Raw genomic sequence first — 18,685 nt, forward strand, 5'->3', positions numbered from 1 at the left:
ACACCAACCCGGACAAAAGAGTGACTCTTTTATCCGGGTTGGTGGCACCAACCCGGATAAAAGAACCCTTTTGTCCCGGTTAGTGTTACCAACCCGGATAAAAGGCCCCTCCACGTGAAAGTTCAAAAGGAAGTTATTCTATACTGAGTCACATGTACTACTTAGATGAGTTGACAAGGAAACCATGCACTAGACAAGAGGTCTTGGGATCGAATCCCGCAGGATGCAAAAAAAAAATTAGCGTGTGGGACATTTTGTCCCGGTTCTGCCACCTGGGACAAAAGCCTCCAGCCTTTTGTCCCGGAAGGCGAATCCCGGTTCCAAAACCGGGACAAATGGCCCTGTGGAACCGGGATGAAATGCTGTTTTTGTAGTAGTGGGTGTTACTGTACATGTTATATATGCATGTATATATTTTATTTTAGTGAATTAGCTACGTATTTCTTTTTTTTGCGAAACGATTAGCTATATGTTAATTAAAAAAAAACAAAAAAACAACTAGCTATGTATAGTATAAATTTAGCATTTAGATTAATGTGCTCGGTTGAAAGCTACGTAATATTTATATTCCCTGGATTAATTTCTCTGATAGTACAAACGACAGGGCAATAAGTTGCGGAAAACAACCATCCATGTCGGCAACAGGCTCTGGAGTTATGGCGTGTGTTGACATTGTATGTATCTCGATCTGCCAGGAACTGGAGGTCAAATAATCCGTATGCTGCTAAGATTTCTAACAAAATTTGACTTCTTTCTTTTTCTGAAGAAACAAAAAATGACTTCGATATATCTGAGCTCAAGAAAAGTCCAATCTAACAAATCCTATTGACGAGTTCTGTTTTCTTGGACAACTTTGTCTACCGCGCAACATCAAGAAATCTATATATTGGATATCCCAGAAATTTGTATTAATAGTAGCATTATTTTTTCGAATCTATTCTAAGTAGACTACATATATAGATGCTATTTATAAGCCCAATGTTAGTTGCGAGTGTTTAATTGACTAGTATTTCACTTAGATCAACAGTACTTGGGTAGGAAATGAATACTGTAAGTTTTGAATTTGGACCATCAACCACAAAAATATATAACCACAGATCAGATAGCTTAAATAAAGAGATTCAGATGAACTGTTGGTTCGGTGCACTCAATAATCTCCGAACTAAAATTTCTGTCTCATGGGATCGACCCACTTTTGTCAGATACTCGAGTTTTTTTTTTGGATACTAAATACTCGAGTTATATGCATCATGATCTCTCACATGGGCGGCTTGCGGCTGTTCGTACTTGCCAGTTTTGAGGCATCTTACAATGATTGGAGTCGAGCAAGGAACTTCGTTAGTTATGCCATGATCTGTTCTCCATTTTCCTGTTTTGTACGTATATGTATAGGGTACGGTGGTTGGACACATCAGGACATGTGTATCAGATTCAAGACTGAAGTGTATATACTTGGATCTCCAGCTGTATGCCTGTATATGAACTAGATTTGGTTGAATTAGATCATTTATTTCGAGCCTAACAACCTGAAATGTTGCCTGATTATATTAGCCCCAAAAATGTTTGCTGAACACGGAGTCACGGATCATGGACTTTACTATTTTAAAGAAAATGATGTGGGCTACGGAAAGGTATTAAATATCACACCTGAACAAATATGAGGAACCACAATTTTAACCCTGGTCCGCTAGCTCTTCCCCAAGTACACTATACTAGCCAGCTGCACTAAGTTTGTTTCTCACTATTTTAAAACACTTCACCACACTTAAGCATGCTCCCCGCAAATAATCCAGTTCATGCGAGTTAAATATCACTATTAATTTGGCAGGAGCAGAATAAATTGCCTGCAATATTTTTGTCATGTCTTCTCCAAGAGTTCCTAATATTCTTTTCTCAAAACTTGTTGTTTGCCAACTCGCCAAATAGGTATGGAGAGACAAAAAAGAGTTCATCTCCAATAGTCTCCATTTTCACACTCAATAATGGGAAGTTGTGGTCCCACAAGAATAATTTCACGAGAAACTTCTATAGCTGGCGGATGTAACAGAACCGCCCAAATTAAACCGGCTTAAGTGCGCTAACTATCATCTTAATGGTTAATCAAGTTACTGTGCACTTAAAACGGTGTAATCCGGACATCTATCGGTTTAAGGATCGAAAAACACTGGAAGTCTCGCACGAGGACGAGCACAGATGATTACAAGCAGACAAAAGTTCTCAAGTTAATTTACAAGCAGAACTTACAACAAGTTTACGTAAAATATCAGAGTTCAAAATGCAGCGGAAATTAAAGAGAAGTTTAGTTTAGAAGAACAACGATAACTATGCTGACGTGAGGACGTCACATCGAGCCCACCGATGTGAACCCTGGTTAGCTCCAACCAGCAGCAGCTACCTGAAAATAGGGTAACAACAAACCCTGAGTATACTAATACTCAGCAAGGCTTACCCGACTATGGTATATACTTAGCCGACTCCTAAATATGCAAGGCTTTTGGCTCTGGAGTTCTTTTGCTGAAAAGCCATTAGTACTGGAGCCTTACTTTCAATATTTTAGCTCCAATTAGTTTGATAAATAACACTAGATTTGCTTGAACAGCTAATACACACATGGATGATCATATTATCTTTTTAAGAACATAACCATACATCCACCTTTCATTTTTCTGTCCTTTCAATCATTACTACGATGCGACGCATTGACCAAGGCTCTCATATCCGCGAGTCACGGCGAATCGATCCGATTTAACCTTGCAAGGTGGACCTAACTCACACGCCTAGTGCGACCCCGTCGAGTCACACCACGCAATTGTTCCCATGATTACCCCGAAGTCTGAATCAAGCCCGCAAACACCCGGATGATGAGCCCCGCACGTGCGAACACCCGGTGAACCCGTGGACGACTTCACCATCCGTCATCCCTACCCAGCACCGCAGGTCGAGACTCAGATTTCGACGCAATTTAGGTAATTAGCTTACCAGTTTCGACTACCTCCTACTTCCGGCATGTGGTTAGTACTGTTCAATCCTCAGTCAAAGGGCCAACAACGGAACGGTCCTCAATCGACACAGGCGGAGACTCAACTTTCCTTTAACCCATAATCATGTCCAACTTTCCTCCGCCCGGTCTCCATTTTCTTTCCTCATTAATTCATTCTCTAGTAACATTTCCATAAGTAACAAGATCTATATCTCGCGAGTGACAAAAAATCACTCGACTTTTACCGAGTTCCTACTTAGCAAAGCATTTCTAACGACACCTGCATACTAGTAAAAACTCATAGGTACCTAGGGAGAAACATGCATACTAGAGTTCCATACAACTCCTAACAACATAAATGCACAATACTTAAATAATAATATTGAATACTGAAATTAAGGGTTATGCTCCGGGGCTTGCCTGGGATAACACTGAGTCAGTGTTAGTACTAACAAGGCCTTGGGCCCTTCTGACTTTGAGCCGGGTCTTCGGTTGCTCCAGCGGGTTCTTTTCTCTTTAGGATGCGTCCACCCAACACCGTCTTGTGGTTTGGTTCCGTCAGCACGTGCTCCATGTCCACACGTTGTACATCTAGCGTACCTAAATGAGATGCACCAAGGCAGAGGTTTGAATGCATGGAAGTGTAGTAGACGATACCGTAAAAAGGACAAGTAGGGCAGGTATAAAGCCACGCTTGGATGGGCACGAACATGATGCAATGCAATGCGATACGATTAGGAATAAAGATATGACCGGGCAATCATTTATCGAGCAAGCACCGCATACACACTCAAAAAGCAAACTGGGTTGGTGCTACAACACGAGAGTTCATTCAAGTATTTTAGCCTGAAGTGTTTCCTACTAAAAAGCATTACTAGCTTGCTTAGAAAAGGCTAAGCAAGGATATAAAGCAAGAAAGAACAATTAGGACAATTTATTTAACCAGCAAGTCACAAAAGTAAATTAAATAAAAGCAACCCATGAACTAGTTCCCAAGAGGTTAACATAATTTATACAGGACTAACACAAATTGTTGAAATTAACAAGCAACCATGATTTTCCAGCATTTGTTGATAACAGGAGGTAATTAAATTTAATCCCAACATGACATACAAGTTAACTTAACTCAAATGTTAGCAATTTGAAAAAAAAGAAAAAAAATGCTATATAAATTGAATGCATACAAATAAATCATCGATAAAAAATTCTGTTCGTTTCTGTAATGAAGAGATTTTTTTTGAAGGGGGGCAATGAAGAGAAATATATAGCGCTAAACCAAAATTGAGCTGAAGCCACGCTTTTTCCGAGGAGGGAGTTGATGCCGCAGTAGACGACAACATGTTGGCATCCGTGGGTCAGATTAGGTCAGACCCTCCACCGTCACAAACCGCGGCACGGTTGGAGAACCGGCCGATCCTCGTTTTTAATTCCCTGCGCCGGTGATCATCGCAGTTGCGGATGCAGACAACGCCCGGCGCTGTGTGGCGTGCTCGATCACCAGCAGCTAGCCATCACGCGCGCGAGCACATAACTAACCCTGTAACCCACATGATCCGCCCTCTCGATCGGTTGATTATCTCGTCTCGTCCTGATCGTGGGCACTGCACGGCCGATCACGGAGCTTACAGCGCAACAGCGAGAAATTAAAACCCGCAGCTGATCGACCACGGGCGCGGATACGGATCGATCTCGATCGATATCTGGTGATCGGCCGTCCCGGTGCCGAGCTCGACCCGGCCGGTGCACCCGGCAGCGGCTTGACATGGACGTACGGCAAGGACGCGCTGTTTGATCGGTTCTCGGCGACCGTTGGCGAGCGAGGCCGGCCGGAGGCTGCTGGCAGCTCGGACGACGGCGACCGGTCGGAGACCCGCCGGCGGCGTACTGACGTACGTACGAACCACGCCGTGCCACCGCAGTCTGCAGCGAGCCTCACCTCATCAGCCCAACCGCTCCGCCGGCGACAGCCCAGCAGGCACGTTCAGTGCACCCGGCCGGCGGGCGCTCGCATCCTGACACACGTCGCGCGATCTGCGTTTGATGGGGGAGGATCGGAATCGGAATCGGAACAGTGACACCAGATCGCTCGATCGATCCAGGGCTCCCAGGCACGCGCGGCCGGGTGCGATGAACAATGTGGACGCGCGAACGCCATGATCAGCTCACCTAATTAAGTCAAAGCTGGTTGTACGTACCTGAGCCGCGAGCAGATCGATTTTTAGAGTTTCCGTCACGAGCAGGAGTAGATTAATTAATGGCGGCAAGTACGCTGATGATGCCGTAATCCGGCTCCCTAATTCCTCCCCTCCACATCTCTGGCGCGCAGACGAATTCCGCCTAATAATCCGTCGCCTATCGGGGAGGAGGACGGGAGTGGTTGTTAGGTGGGATCGATCGATCGATCGGCAGCTTGTCACTTGCTTGCTGCGCTGCCCCCGGGTCGCCCCCAAAATCTTGCAACAGGGCATTGTTTGGGGGAGGAAAGGTTGGGGAAGCGAAGATTGCGTATTCTCGGTTGACCGGCCGGGCCGGTCGTTCGAAGAAGAGAAGATCGCGTGCGTGTATCGCGCGCGTCAGGAACTCGGGATTAATCGGGTTTGTTAATTGGTTCGTGGTCGCGGGTTCAGATTAAGGTTTGATCAAGAGTGCCGGAGCCACTTGCCTCCCGGCCAGCAGGTGGCTGTATAGTATATACGCGATCCGTGTGTTCCTGCGTCGATCCGAGGATGCAACATGGGAGGGCCACACTATTATAGTCCTGCTCTTGGTACTCATCCCCATCATCCATCTAGCTTACTACATTGTATACTGCAATTTGTTCCTCCTAGAAGGTTTGGCCAAAGAAAAGTACAGTCATCTGCGCCGGTTTTCTCAACCTGGGCCGTGTTTGGATGAATCCGCGAAATTTTTTTCACAAAAAGACGAATGCATGTATGGAGTACTAAACGAAGTTTATTTGCGAAACCTTTTCACGGATGAGTGTAACTTTTCGAGACGAATTTAATGAGCCAAGTTCCACATGATTGGCTACAGTAATGCTACAGTAACCATACCTAATCATCTTTTGATCGTACGGTCAAAGGCTTTATTAGTTACAGTAACTGCTACAACACCATGGTTGTGAAGGTGGTTTTATAATTGTACTTTATTTAATACTTCTAATTAGTGGTCAAAGAGTCGAAAAAATTTCATGAAAACTTTTTCACAGCCAACTAAAAACACGGCCCCTGGATTGGAAAATGGGGGCGTCTCTCGTGGTGGTTCAATGCGCCAAGCGTCCAGATCTCCGCCATTTATGCTCGCTGATCCTGCGATCGCAACCCGTAATTACTAGCACCCTGCTGTCGATTCGATCGGGCAGGTGTCCCGCGCGTGTCACCATGCCGGCTAGGTGGCTGCTGGCTCGGAGGGCGGAGGGAGGCCAGCTGCATGCTCTCGCTGTCACGCATGGTCCCGGCCGGCGCCGGCTGCACTCTCTCTCTCAGTCTCACTCGCTAGAAACAAGCTGGCTCAATGCTAGCTCTAGCTGCTAGTAGCAAGGTTAACCTAACCGGTGGGAACCGGTCCGGTATGACCGGTTACCGGTCAAACCGGTCCGGTCCGGTTCCGGCCGGTACCCAACCGGCCAAAATTCAAATTTTAAATTTGAATTTAAAAAATGAAAAATTCTCAAAAAATTTCTAAAAATACTTCAAGGTGTGATGAATCTAATGGTGTCAAATTTTCTCAAAAATTCATTCATTTAGTATAGTTTGTGGGAATTTAAAGTTAAATCAAAAAAGAAAAAGAAAAAAATGGGCCGGCCCATGAAGGCCCACCGATCAAACCGGTCAAACCGGCCGGTAAACCGGTCAAACCGGTCGGTAAACCGGTAAAACCGGCCGGTAAACCGGTTGCACGGGAGCTTTTGAATTTCAAACCGGTCAAACCGACCGGTAAACCGGTCAAACCGGTCGGTAAACCGGTCGGAACCGGTTGCACGGGAAAATTTGAATTTATTTGAATTTAGATTTGAATTTAACCGGTTTCCACCGGTTACCGGCCTAACCGCTCCGGTAAACCGGTACCGGAGGGCGGCGGTAACCGGTTTCCGGTTGGGAAATAAAACCCTGGCTAGTAGTCGTAGTAACTGATGGATTGGAACATCAGCGAGGCAAAATCTTATCAGGATCGCTGGTGATCCATCATCTGTCCGACTGTTACCACCGGACTGACAGTACTGATCCGGGGAGCGGCAACAGTAATCCACCGAGGTGCATTGATACCACGGTGGACCACACGGCGGGCGGACCAGGAGGCGTTGCGAGCCAAGCACGCTCTGCCGCGACACATGCCGCCATGCCACTCGGCGTCGGCGGGCGCGCGCACGAACGCGCCGAGCAAGCGCGCGCAGCGCAGGCATCATCTGACGACGGGCGGCAGCAGAAGCCCCCGCCCGGGAGTCTCGCCGAGATCCCCGGCCGGGGCCGGCAGATCTTATCTCATCCAGCCCGACACATCTCTCCCTGCTCCTGTAGCACGCCGGCAGGCCGGCTAGGAGCTAGGCTGGGAGAGGCGGACGCATCGGCCGGGGCAGGCGCACACGGGCACGGCACAGCCACTCTGCCGTCAGCCCCCGTTTACTCGGCATGGCCCGGGGCCTCGACCGCGGCCCCGTGCCGATCGCGTGCCGGTGCCGTGTCCGCGCGCCGCCGGGCTGCGGGAGATGGGCACACGCCGCGCGGGCGCGTCACGTCCCTTTCCTCCCCGCGCGCGCGCGCGCCCGGACCACCGGCCGGCCCGGCTGGCCGCAGGTCAGACCCCCGCAATTATGCTCCCCGACCCGTCAGTTCAACGTACTAGTAGTACCTGCGAGCCTGCCGCGCCGGGCCTCCAAAACCGGGCCCTGTGCATGCACGCGCCGCTGTCCCGGCCGCGGAGCCGTCGCTCTCGCATGCAGTGGTCGCCGGCCGTCGCCGTCGCCGGAGAGCGGGAACCCCGCTGCCGCCGGCGGGGGGCTTCTGTTCTGTGCCACAGATTTTGCCGATCGGGTGGCGCGCGGGTGCGTTCGGAGAGGGCCGGGGTGCTGCCTGGCTCCTTCTTTTGTCCCGATGACAGCGATGGATCGGCGCGTCGGCGTCGGGGGCGTGTCCGTGGCCGGGACGCGCGAATTGATGCACCAACCCCCCGCCGAGCCCAGTGAGCCATCGGTGTCTCGCTCCATTGATAGGTGCGGAGCGCGCGTACAGTGCCAAGCCTCGGAATGTAGCTGGGCGGCCAGCTCGGGTCGTTTCTTCCTGCCATTGCGGCCACCCATGCCACTGCGCAGACACTTGCCTGTCCAAGATCACACTTCTTTTTTCTAGCATCTTCTTTTGTAGGTGGGGGAATTAAACTGGCATTGGACCGTGATGCATGCGGTTCGATCGGCTTGCCACTGGCTATCGGGATAGCTAGCTTGATGGCGCTCGTGCTTGCACGGGTCAGAGCAGCCTAGCTTAGCTACCTTGGCACAGGCCGTGTTTGGCTAACCGTCACATCAAATTTACAAAAAAACAAATTTCCGCATGGAGTACTAAATAAAGTCTATTTGTAAAACCTTTTCAGGGACGGATGTAACTTTCTGAGATGAATCTAATGACGGTAATTAATTGATGATTTGTTACAGTGATGCTACAGTAATCATCTTCTAATCACGCGGTCAAAGGCCTCATTAGATTCGTCTCACGATTTACAGGGGGTGTGGAGGTGGTTTTGTAAATAGACTTCATTTGATATTCTAAATTAGTGGTCAAAGGGCCAAAAAGATTTCGCGAAAATTTTTACACGGGGAACCAAACACGGCCCTGGTGTCGTCCTAGCTAGCTAGTAGTTAGACGACTGTTGAGAGTGGTACAACCATTCAGGGGTTGTTTGGTTCCAGGGACTTTTTTAAGTCTCTGGAACTTTTTAGTATTTAGAAGTATTAAATAAATATTAATTATAAAACTAACTGCAGAATCCTGGGGCTAAACTGCGAGACGAATCTAATGAGGTATCTTAATCTATAATTAGCGAATGGTTACTGTAGCATCGCTGTAGTAAATTATGAATTAATTAGGCTCATTAGATTCGTCTCGCGAAAAAGCACTCAGCTGTCAAAAAACATTTATAAATAGATTTTATTTAATACTATAAAATAGTCAGATTCCTTTTAATATGATAGGGACTTCTGAAAAAAATCCTGGAGCCAAACAAGGCCTCAGTAACCAGTGGAATGAATCTCCCGGTGGTCATAGGTCGTCATAGAATAGCCTGCTCTCTAGCTCTTTTCCCAGTGAACTTGCGTGCATGTCCACGGCACATGTGTAGTACGAAGCGCAGTGACAGCCAGCATATTTAGGCTCTGTTTACATCCGACCCAAAAAAAAAAATATCACATCGAATGTTTCGACACATGTATGGAGTACTAAATGAAGTCTATTTACAAAACTTTTTGTATGGATGGGCTGTAAATCGCGAGACAAATCTAATGAGCCTACTTAATCCATGATTTGCAACAGTGATGCTGGGTACAAACCGGTACAAACCGGCGATAATATCCTGCTAGCCCAAAAAAACTAGGAATTTCCGGAACTGTCTGGGTTTTCCAATCTACCACATCTCGGATTTTGCTGGTGTCGACAGAAATACCGTCCTCTGAGATGACATGGCCTAGAAACTGCACCTTTTTGAGCCAAAATTCACACTTACTGAATTTGACATATAACTTGTGCTCCCTGAGACGCTGAAGGACAATGCGAAGATGCTCTGCATGCTCTTCTTTATTCTTGGAAAATATAAGAATGTCGTCGATGAAAACCACGACAAACTTATCCAGCTCGGGCATAAATACCGAGTTCATGAGATACATGAAATGTGCCGGAGCGTTTGTTAACCCGAAGGACATCACCAGATATTCATAAAGTCTATATCTGGTAGAGAAAGCCGTCTTAGGAATATCTTCGGCTTGGATCTTGATTTGATGATAACCCGAGCGGAGATCAATCTTGAAAAATACTTTGGCCCCGAATAGTTGATCAAATAAAATATCAATCCGGGGAAGTGGATATTTATTCTTGATTGTGACGGCATTCAGAAGTCTATAGTACACACACAATCTGAGGCTTTGATCTTTTTTTTTAACAAAAAGTGCAGGACAGCCCCAAGGCGATGTGCTAGGATGGATATAGTCTTTATCTAGCAATTCTTGCAACTGTTTCTTTAATTCCGCTAGCTCATTGGGTGGCATCCGATAGGGTATTCTCGAAATCGGTGCGGTGCCCGGTTGTAACTCAATGACGAACTCAACATTACGATATGGGGGCATACCGGGTAAATCATCCGGGAATACATCCGGGTACTCACATACTATTGGTATGTCAGCCAGGCTCTTGGCCTCAATTTGGTTCAGAGTAAGTGTCGAGGGCATATGGTCCCTCAGAGTTAAGGTCATAGAACCTTGAATGGAAGGTTTGATGTGCACAGAATGTGAATTAGTGTCTAGAAGAACTCCTTGTTCCTTCATCCAGTTCATGCCAAGTATAATATCCACTTTTTGAGTTGGTAGAACTATAAGGTGTGCACTGAAATCTTTTCCTTGTAACTGAAGAGGCACTCGTCTGACAACTTGGTTGGTAATTAATTGCCCCCCAGGCGAGTGAATATTGTACAAACTTGGCATGGTTTCTATTTTCAATCCCAGCCTATCGGCACATTCCTTACTAATGAACGTGTGTGACGCACCAGAGTCAAATAATATAGTAACGGGTTGATCGTTTACTGAAAATGTACCCGCCATCACTGAAGGTCCTTCTGGGATACCCTCAAGGGTGGTATAATGTACTTGCCCCGGCTTGAAGTGAGCCACTTTGTCCTTCTGATTCTATTGACTTGATTGCTGGCCTTGCTTGGGTGGCATCTGGCAGTCACGTGCAAAGTGACCCACTTGCCCACAGTTGTAGCACGGATATAAATTCGGGCGCACCCCCGGCTATTGCACCCAAGTCTTCTGCTCATGCTGCTGAGGAACAGGGGGCCTAGCTACCCCCTATAGTTGTGATTGCTGAGGTGGCCTATAACCCCATGGTTGCTGCGGAGGCCTGTACCCCCATTGTGGCTGATATGGGGCACGCTGTGGGCCCGATTGCACCAGTCGAAACCTCTATGGGGTGCTCCTAGAAGATCCTACTGCCGGCGCCTTCCTCTTTTTCTCTGCCTTATGAGCTAGATGGGCGTCCTCCTGAGTGATAGCCCCATTAACTAGCTCACTGAAGGTGTTGAACTGAAACATTGCCAGGCGATCTTGGAGCTTACTACTGAGCCCCTGCCTGAAGCACGCCTGTTTCTTCTCATCTGTATCCACATGATACCCGGCATATTGTGAGAGTGTGTTGAAAAATAGGCATACTGCAACACATTATTATTGCCCTGCTTTAGGGCCATGAACTCATTAAGCTTCCTTCTCATGACTCCTGCTGGAATGTGGTGTGCCCGGAATGCTTCTTAGAATTGTGCCCATGTAAACTGAGTACCAACAGGAAACATAGCCACATGGTTGTCCCACCATGTGCGTGCAGGACCCCTGAGCTGCTGAGCTGCAAATCCTGCCTTGTCCCCCTCATTGTATGGGTATAAAGTAAATTTGGACTCGATGGTCTTGAGCCAACTGTCGGTTTCTAACGGCTCGTCCGCTTTGTGAAAGAGCGGCGGTTGAGTGCCCAGAAATTCCTGGTACCCAGGAGCGGGAGGCGGGTGGTGTCCTAGGCGTGGTGCTGCCCCCTGCTCCACAAGCTGACGGAGGAGCGCCGTCTGCTCATCACGCCCGGTAAGTATGGCCGCAATGGCCTGAACCAAATCAGGAGGGTTCGGAGGTGCTGGCATTCTGCATTCAACCATGATTGAATTAGTCACATGATTTTGATTACAAAACAATCAACCATGGAAGAATGCAAGAAGCACAAATTAAATCAAAAAGTAGGAAATTTTTTTGCAACCAAATCCGGACTATCCGGAACAATATCCGGAATATCCGGACACCCCCACCCGGAATATCCGGAACTATATCCGGAGTATCCGGATACACTCGTCCGGACTATCCGGACCTATATCCGGAGTATCCGGTCACACTCGTGACGTTTCACACCATCCCCACTCCTAATGGATGAATTTAAAACAATGAATGACATGATGCATGATGTATGATCGTCCTACGGTACCCTCTCAACCCAAAACTAACTATCTACCCACGACTCTAATACTAACTATAAAGGGCTTAATACGAATAACCCCCACCCATATTAGTAAACCAATCTCATCCTAATTCAGAAATTCATTTTTAATTTGTAATCTCTGAAAATTAGTCATGCTCGTACCACCCCCGATGCGTTTCGGCTCTGATACCAGCTGTGACGGAACCGCCAAATTAAAACTCTAATTAAGCGTAATGACCGTCATTTGAATACATCGGGTGCATTAGCTTAACGGCTTAATTTGGCGATTCTTTCTCAACCCACGCCCAATCGAAACAATACCGGTAGTCCCACGCGAAGGTGGGCGCAGATGGTACAAGCACAACCCATATTTGAAAATATACGAGAGTGACAAACTATAACAACAAAGAGTTTTACAAACCAAGCTCGAAATACATAATATTATACGAGTGTAACTGCCTTTTATACAAAGTTTGATAAACATGAAATCTGTCCACTACAATATATAAGATCGACAATGAATTACACACTCAGCCCACGAGTGTGCAATTCCAATACTCCAAAGCTACGCGCCTGGGTCCTCGACGTTCCACCCATCCGCATCCAGTCGAACGAACTTGGCGCAACACGGACAGAAGTTTACGTGTGCGGGTCCTAAAATTATTTTTCCAACAAAACCCTGAGTATACTAATACTCAGCAAGGCTTACCCGACCAGGGGTATACATAGCCTCTATCTAGACATGCACGGCTTTTGGTTGGTGGTTATTTTGCAGAAAAAGCCTCTAAAGGGAATCCTTAATTTCAACTTTTAGCACCATATTCTATATGTTTAAATCATTGACTAGTATTTGCATCTTCTAAGCAACCATAACAAACATAGAATATTAATCCAGGATAACAATTTCCAAACCTCACTTATATTCCATAAAGCATTACTACGATGCAGTGCTGCGATCAAGGTGCTCATATCCGAGAGCGACTGACGGCGAATCGATCCGTTATAACCTTGCAAGGTGGACCTAACCAACACGGCACGCAAAGGACCCGTCGGACCTCACACACCAACCTTTCCCCTCCCCGCCTCGAACTACAGGACTGCCCCACCATCATATGGTGCGCCGAGCTCAACGTGAGACCACCAAAAGTAAACATTTGCATCCCCATTTCTCCGCGACTACTCGACTACCCCAGGAGGTGAGATGGAGTCCTGTACTTTTGAGGTGAGGCAGTACTCGGCTTACCGGTTTTGACTACCTCCTACTCCCGGCATGCGATTAGTACAATTCAAACATGATCACAGAGCCAGACAACGAACGGTCCTTAACTGACACAGACGGGGCTAACCTCTCCCCGCCCGGTCTCCCAATTCTTTTCTTTTCCTACATATGCCAATATTCCATATATTGACAATAATGAGATGACCTATATCTCGCGAGTGAACAGAAATCACCCGACTTCTACCGGGATCTAGTAAGCATAGCTTGTCTCTCATCCTATTCATACTAGTATTCTCAAGGAAACCTAGGGATCATACAACTAGGGTTCCAATCAATTCCTAAACCTAATGCACAAGTATTAGAAATACATATATATGTGTCATAAATTTGAAATAATAGGGCATGCACCGGGGCTTGCCTTCGGGCTGCTGCTCGACACTGGGCTCAGCTGGGTCTTGGGTCGAGTCCTTGTGAACCTCCTGCTTGGCTCGCTCTGGCTGCTCCTGGGGCTCCGCAATCACCTCGTACACAACCTCCTCTACGGCGGCTGCTACACGTATGCATATGATATGAGAAATGTAATTATGACTTGTAATGGTAAATTAGTCATTGAACAAGTATAAGTACTAATAATCTACATAAAAATACACCCATACCAGTTGACAACATTTCCAGAGATTCGGAATATCCGGACCACTACCCGGAGTGTCCGGACCCCCAAGTCCAGAGTTTCCGGGCCTATACCCGGAGTTTCCCCCGGAGTGTCCCAAACCCGGAGTATCCGCGCTTATACCCGGAGTCTCCGGGCCCGACAGCATTTTCGCCCCCAAAACTGAAATCTTGATTTTGGCAAAACCAACCCACCAAAATCAAAACCCTTTTAGATCCTAGTTGAGGGATGCATATAGAGTTGATTGACCAAAAGAAATCACTTAAAACCTCCTAGAAACATAGATCGGGGCGGCACAAGTTGAATACCTAGGATGAGTTTTTCTTGAATGAAGAACTTGAAATCCAAAGCCACCCCGAGGAGGAGCACATGGGGGAAAGGGTTCTCCACGCCGATTGAAGCTTCCTTAGCCTTGGAATCAAGTTGAGAGGGAGCATTTGCACTCTAGGGCACTAGAGAGAGAGAGGGAGCTCATGAGGAAGAGGGAGAGAGTGCACGTGAGGGGGAGAGGGAGAGGGAGTTGTGAGGGAGAGAGAGGGTGAGATCCCTGTTTTAATGATTGTGGGGCCTAGAAGACAAAAATTACATGAACTAGGAACTCTATGTCCGGAGTATCCGGGTCTACAGCCAGAGTATCCGGGCAGGGTGTTACAACTCCTATATGGGAAGATATCTCTGATGGACTGCTGCTTGATCGAGTGTGGTTAGCACGTAGCATCCTGGAACAGCTAGCATTCAGAGACGCGTTTGCCAGTTCGCTTGACGTTTATTGCACCGTACCGAAATGTCGTTGGCTTCGATATATCTCGAGTTGGTCCCGAACAATCGCAGCAAGTTCTGACCAGAACCGGCAAGAGTATATCCCGTCAATGATAGCCCCCTTGTAGTACCACGCGATCAATTAACGGCCTACAGTTCCAAGGTGGTCCAGGTGGCGACCTTGCCACAACTGAAAACGGCGGCATCAAAGACCAGCAGGCCACATAGCTTAGTAGGGAGGGTAGCTTAGCCACGCTAGCCACGGGCGAGACCACCTCGCCAGTCGCCACCAACGTTACGTGCAGAGATGCTAGCTGCCCCGCCGGCCGTGCGCGTTGGACGCGACCATCCCTCATCACACGCGCCCCACGCGCGCTCGGCCGAATCGAAGCGAATCCACATCCCTCGCATTCACATGCTCGGCGGCGGCGCGCGCCCTGGCCTTGGCCACCGCCCGCCGGCCGGCAGCTGATCGGTGGAGCGAGGTTTATCCTGGTGAAACTCCTCGGTACGGACGGAAACCGAACGTTTGCCGTGTGCAAGGTTTGCCGTGTGTTGGATTTCGGGCACACGGCAAAGCTCACGTTTGTCGTGTGCCGCAGATCTAGCACACGGCAAATATATATACACGCACAGCAAATGGCCCTTTTATCGTGTGCTACTCATGGAACCACACCGCAAAAATCAAGCACACGGCAAACATCGGCAAAGACATTAGTTGCCGTGTACTAGCATAGACGGCACACGGCAAACATTTGAGACACGGCAAAATACGAAAAATATTTTGGGCAAGCCAGGCAGGCCAAATTTTTGCCGTGTGCTAGCCCGTAGGGCACACGGCAAAGATGTTTGTCGTGTGCTGTTTTGCCCTTTAATTTACCGTGTGTTTTTGGTCTTTGCCGTGTACCTCTTCACGAGCACACGACAAATGTGATTCAAAAAATTTGAACCAGCCCTTAAAAATTTTGTGGGTATCTTCATATTGTTCATGGGTCTATAATCTATATTTTGGTATTTTTTGGTTCTTTTTCTATATTTAACATTTTAATTTCATGAAACCGAATTTTAGAGAAATAGTCAAATTTGAACTACAATAATTGTATGTAGTTCAATACTGTAAGGAAAAAAATGATATTCACACCCAGAAGTCCCATGTGAGACCATATCAAAAAAATGGATGGAAAATTCGAAGATCTTGGTCATGTACCATGACTAGGATCGTCTAGTCATATCGTTTTAAAATTCTATAAAAAGCAAATGAAGCCTAAAAATCACAAGATTTGTTCGGATATCATCATTTCGTGTGTGTAGCCTGAGGTAAAAAAATTGAGAAAGATTCGCACAAGTTGTCACGGACACTGCTTATAACGCGGTCAAACTCCGAGAAGATTCGAAGAGTTAATACGAAGGAGTCACTCAGATTTCTATTCAAAGTGACGGGCGAATTGGGGTTGGACTTCTAAACTTTTTGTATATGCAATAGACTACTTAGTTTGTGTCATGCCAATTTTTTGTTATTTTTTGTATCTTTTTGGTATTTCTTAATTTTTTAGAAGTAAATAATAACATGTGATATATACATATGCCTACATGAAATAATGGATTTTTTTGCATGAATTCATCAAACTTAAAATTGTTGAGTGATGTTTGCAAGATGTTTCAATTATTTAAACAATAAAATTTAGTTTAAGATATATGGAAAATAATTTTGTTTTTTTGTTTGCCGTGTGCCTCTATTAAATGCACACGGCAAAGGGCCCCTTTGTCGTGTGCTCTGTATCTGGACACACGGCAAAAAGGCTCTTTGCCATGTGCTTTGGATCTAGGCACACGGCAAAGGCGCGGCAACAGCACTTAGCCGTTTTGATTCCGTGCCGACAGCCACTCACTTCACTCGTGTTGCCGCCGCGCCTCCACTCCGCCCCCGCCTCCACGCCGCCGCCGCCGCCGCGCCACCACGCTGCCGCCGCCACGCCGCCATGCCACCCCGCCTCCACCGCGCCGCCCCGCCGCCGCCCCAACGCCGCCGCGCCACCATGCCATCGCCGCCGCTTCCTCGACGCGCCGCGCGTGGACCCATGAGCCACCGCGCCTCCACGCCCGGGCCGCCGTCGCCTCCTCCACGACCCACCGCGCCTCCTCCCCGGTCGCCACACCCGGGCCGCGGTCACCTCCTCCCGGTCGCCACGCCCGGGCCGTTGTCGCCTCCACCCAGGTCGCTGCGCCTCACCTCGCCATGCCGACGTCGCCTCCTCGCCGCTAGCTCGCTTCCTCGCTGCGGCCACCCGCCCACGCCGAGCCGCCGCTACCCGCCCACGCCGAGGCGTCGCCCACGCCCACGGCGCACGGCGAGGCGGGCCACAGCCGGGCCGTCGTCCCTGCGCCTTGCGCGCGGGATGCCGGTGCCACCGCCCCGCCGCGCCCACGCCGAGCCACTGCCACCCGCCCACGGCGCACGGCCAGGCGGGCCACAGCCGGGAGGCCGGTGCCACCGACCCGCCACGCCTCCACCCGGCTCACCCCGCCACGCCGTTCCGCGGCGCGAGGCCCGCCGTGCGCCCCGACCGCGCAGCACCTGCCCACCACTCTCCACGCGCCCCGGCCCACCGCAGCGGCAGCCGCAACCGGCCTCTCCGACGCCTCGCCGTGCCGTGCCTAACTACCTCGGCCTGAGCAGGTCCTCGGCCCTCTCCGATGCCTCGCTATGCCGTGCCTGGCTGCCTCGGCCTGAGCAGGTCCTCGGCCCTCTCCGCCGCATCGAAGCCGTCATCGTCCCGGCCGCTGTCGTTGTGCCCCTGCCCATGGGGAGGAAGGTTCGGCCTAGTCGCCCTAGCAGATTTACTTCATCCTATTCATATCTGTTGCGTAGAATTGTAGAGATTGTCAATTGGTTGCCGAATTGTAGAGAATCGTAGTTGCTGCCGACATTTTGAAGTGACACAACTGTAGTCATTTTTTTGCAGGAGAGCCTAGTGTCAAGTGGCACGCCGTCGTTGAGCCATGACGCAATCCGTCTGCACCGACACGCGCGTCATCGCCTCGCCCGCCATCAAGCCCTAGGTGAGCACGTGCGAAAGGCCCCTCGCTCCATCTCTTGTTTGTAGCTCCTTTAACTATGTTAGGCGTCTCCCGTTCGAAGGAGATACGGTTCGAAATATGCAGATCTTTGTATATGTATGACCGTATCTGTTTCGAATTGTCCATGTTTTTTGGACAGCCCGATAGGGTGCGTAGATGAGGTTAGTTCTCATGGTCTACGCCGATCCGAGACGGAGTCTCGGCATCATCTCCTCGTTGTTCTCCGGATACACAATCTCCTTTTTCGAGACGTGTATTTGGAGAACAGCGGGGAGGTGCTGCCGAAATTCTGCCTCGGATCGGTGTAGAGCATGAGAACCAACCCCAGCTACGCATCCTCTCGGGTGGGATTAGGACCTATCTTAACCTATTAGAAATGGTAGACATCGTGTAGATGCAAGGATGATCTTTTATATTATATTATTCATTGATATGATAGAGGATGGATGACCGTGCGTGGATGTATACTGGATGGAAATGTGGGGGTCAGTTGTCCGGGGAGTGGATTGACAAGACCGAGACTTTCTTGGACGGAGCATTTGCAAAGCTCAAAAGAGGCAATACCACCTGGTGTCCGTGCAACAAATGTGGGAACACGTGTCGACAAACACGCGAAGTCATGACGAATCATCTTTACAATTATAGATTTACGAGAGACTACACCCGGTGGACCTACCATGGCGAAGCCAATCGTATGAGAAACAAGGTCGTTAGGCAACGCATCGAAGAACATGACACTGATGCCGGGGTTGCAGACATGTTAGATGACT

Source organism: Panicum virgatum, chromosome 5K (genome assembly GCF_016808335.1).
Source record: "Panicum virgatum strain AP13 chromosome 5K, P.virgatum_v5, whole genome shotgun sequence".
Taxonomy (NCBI): Eukaryota; Viridiplantae; Streptophyta; class Magnoliopsida; order Poales; family Poaceae; genus Panicum; species Panicum virgatum.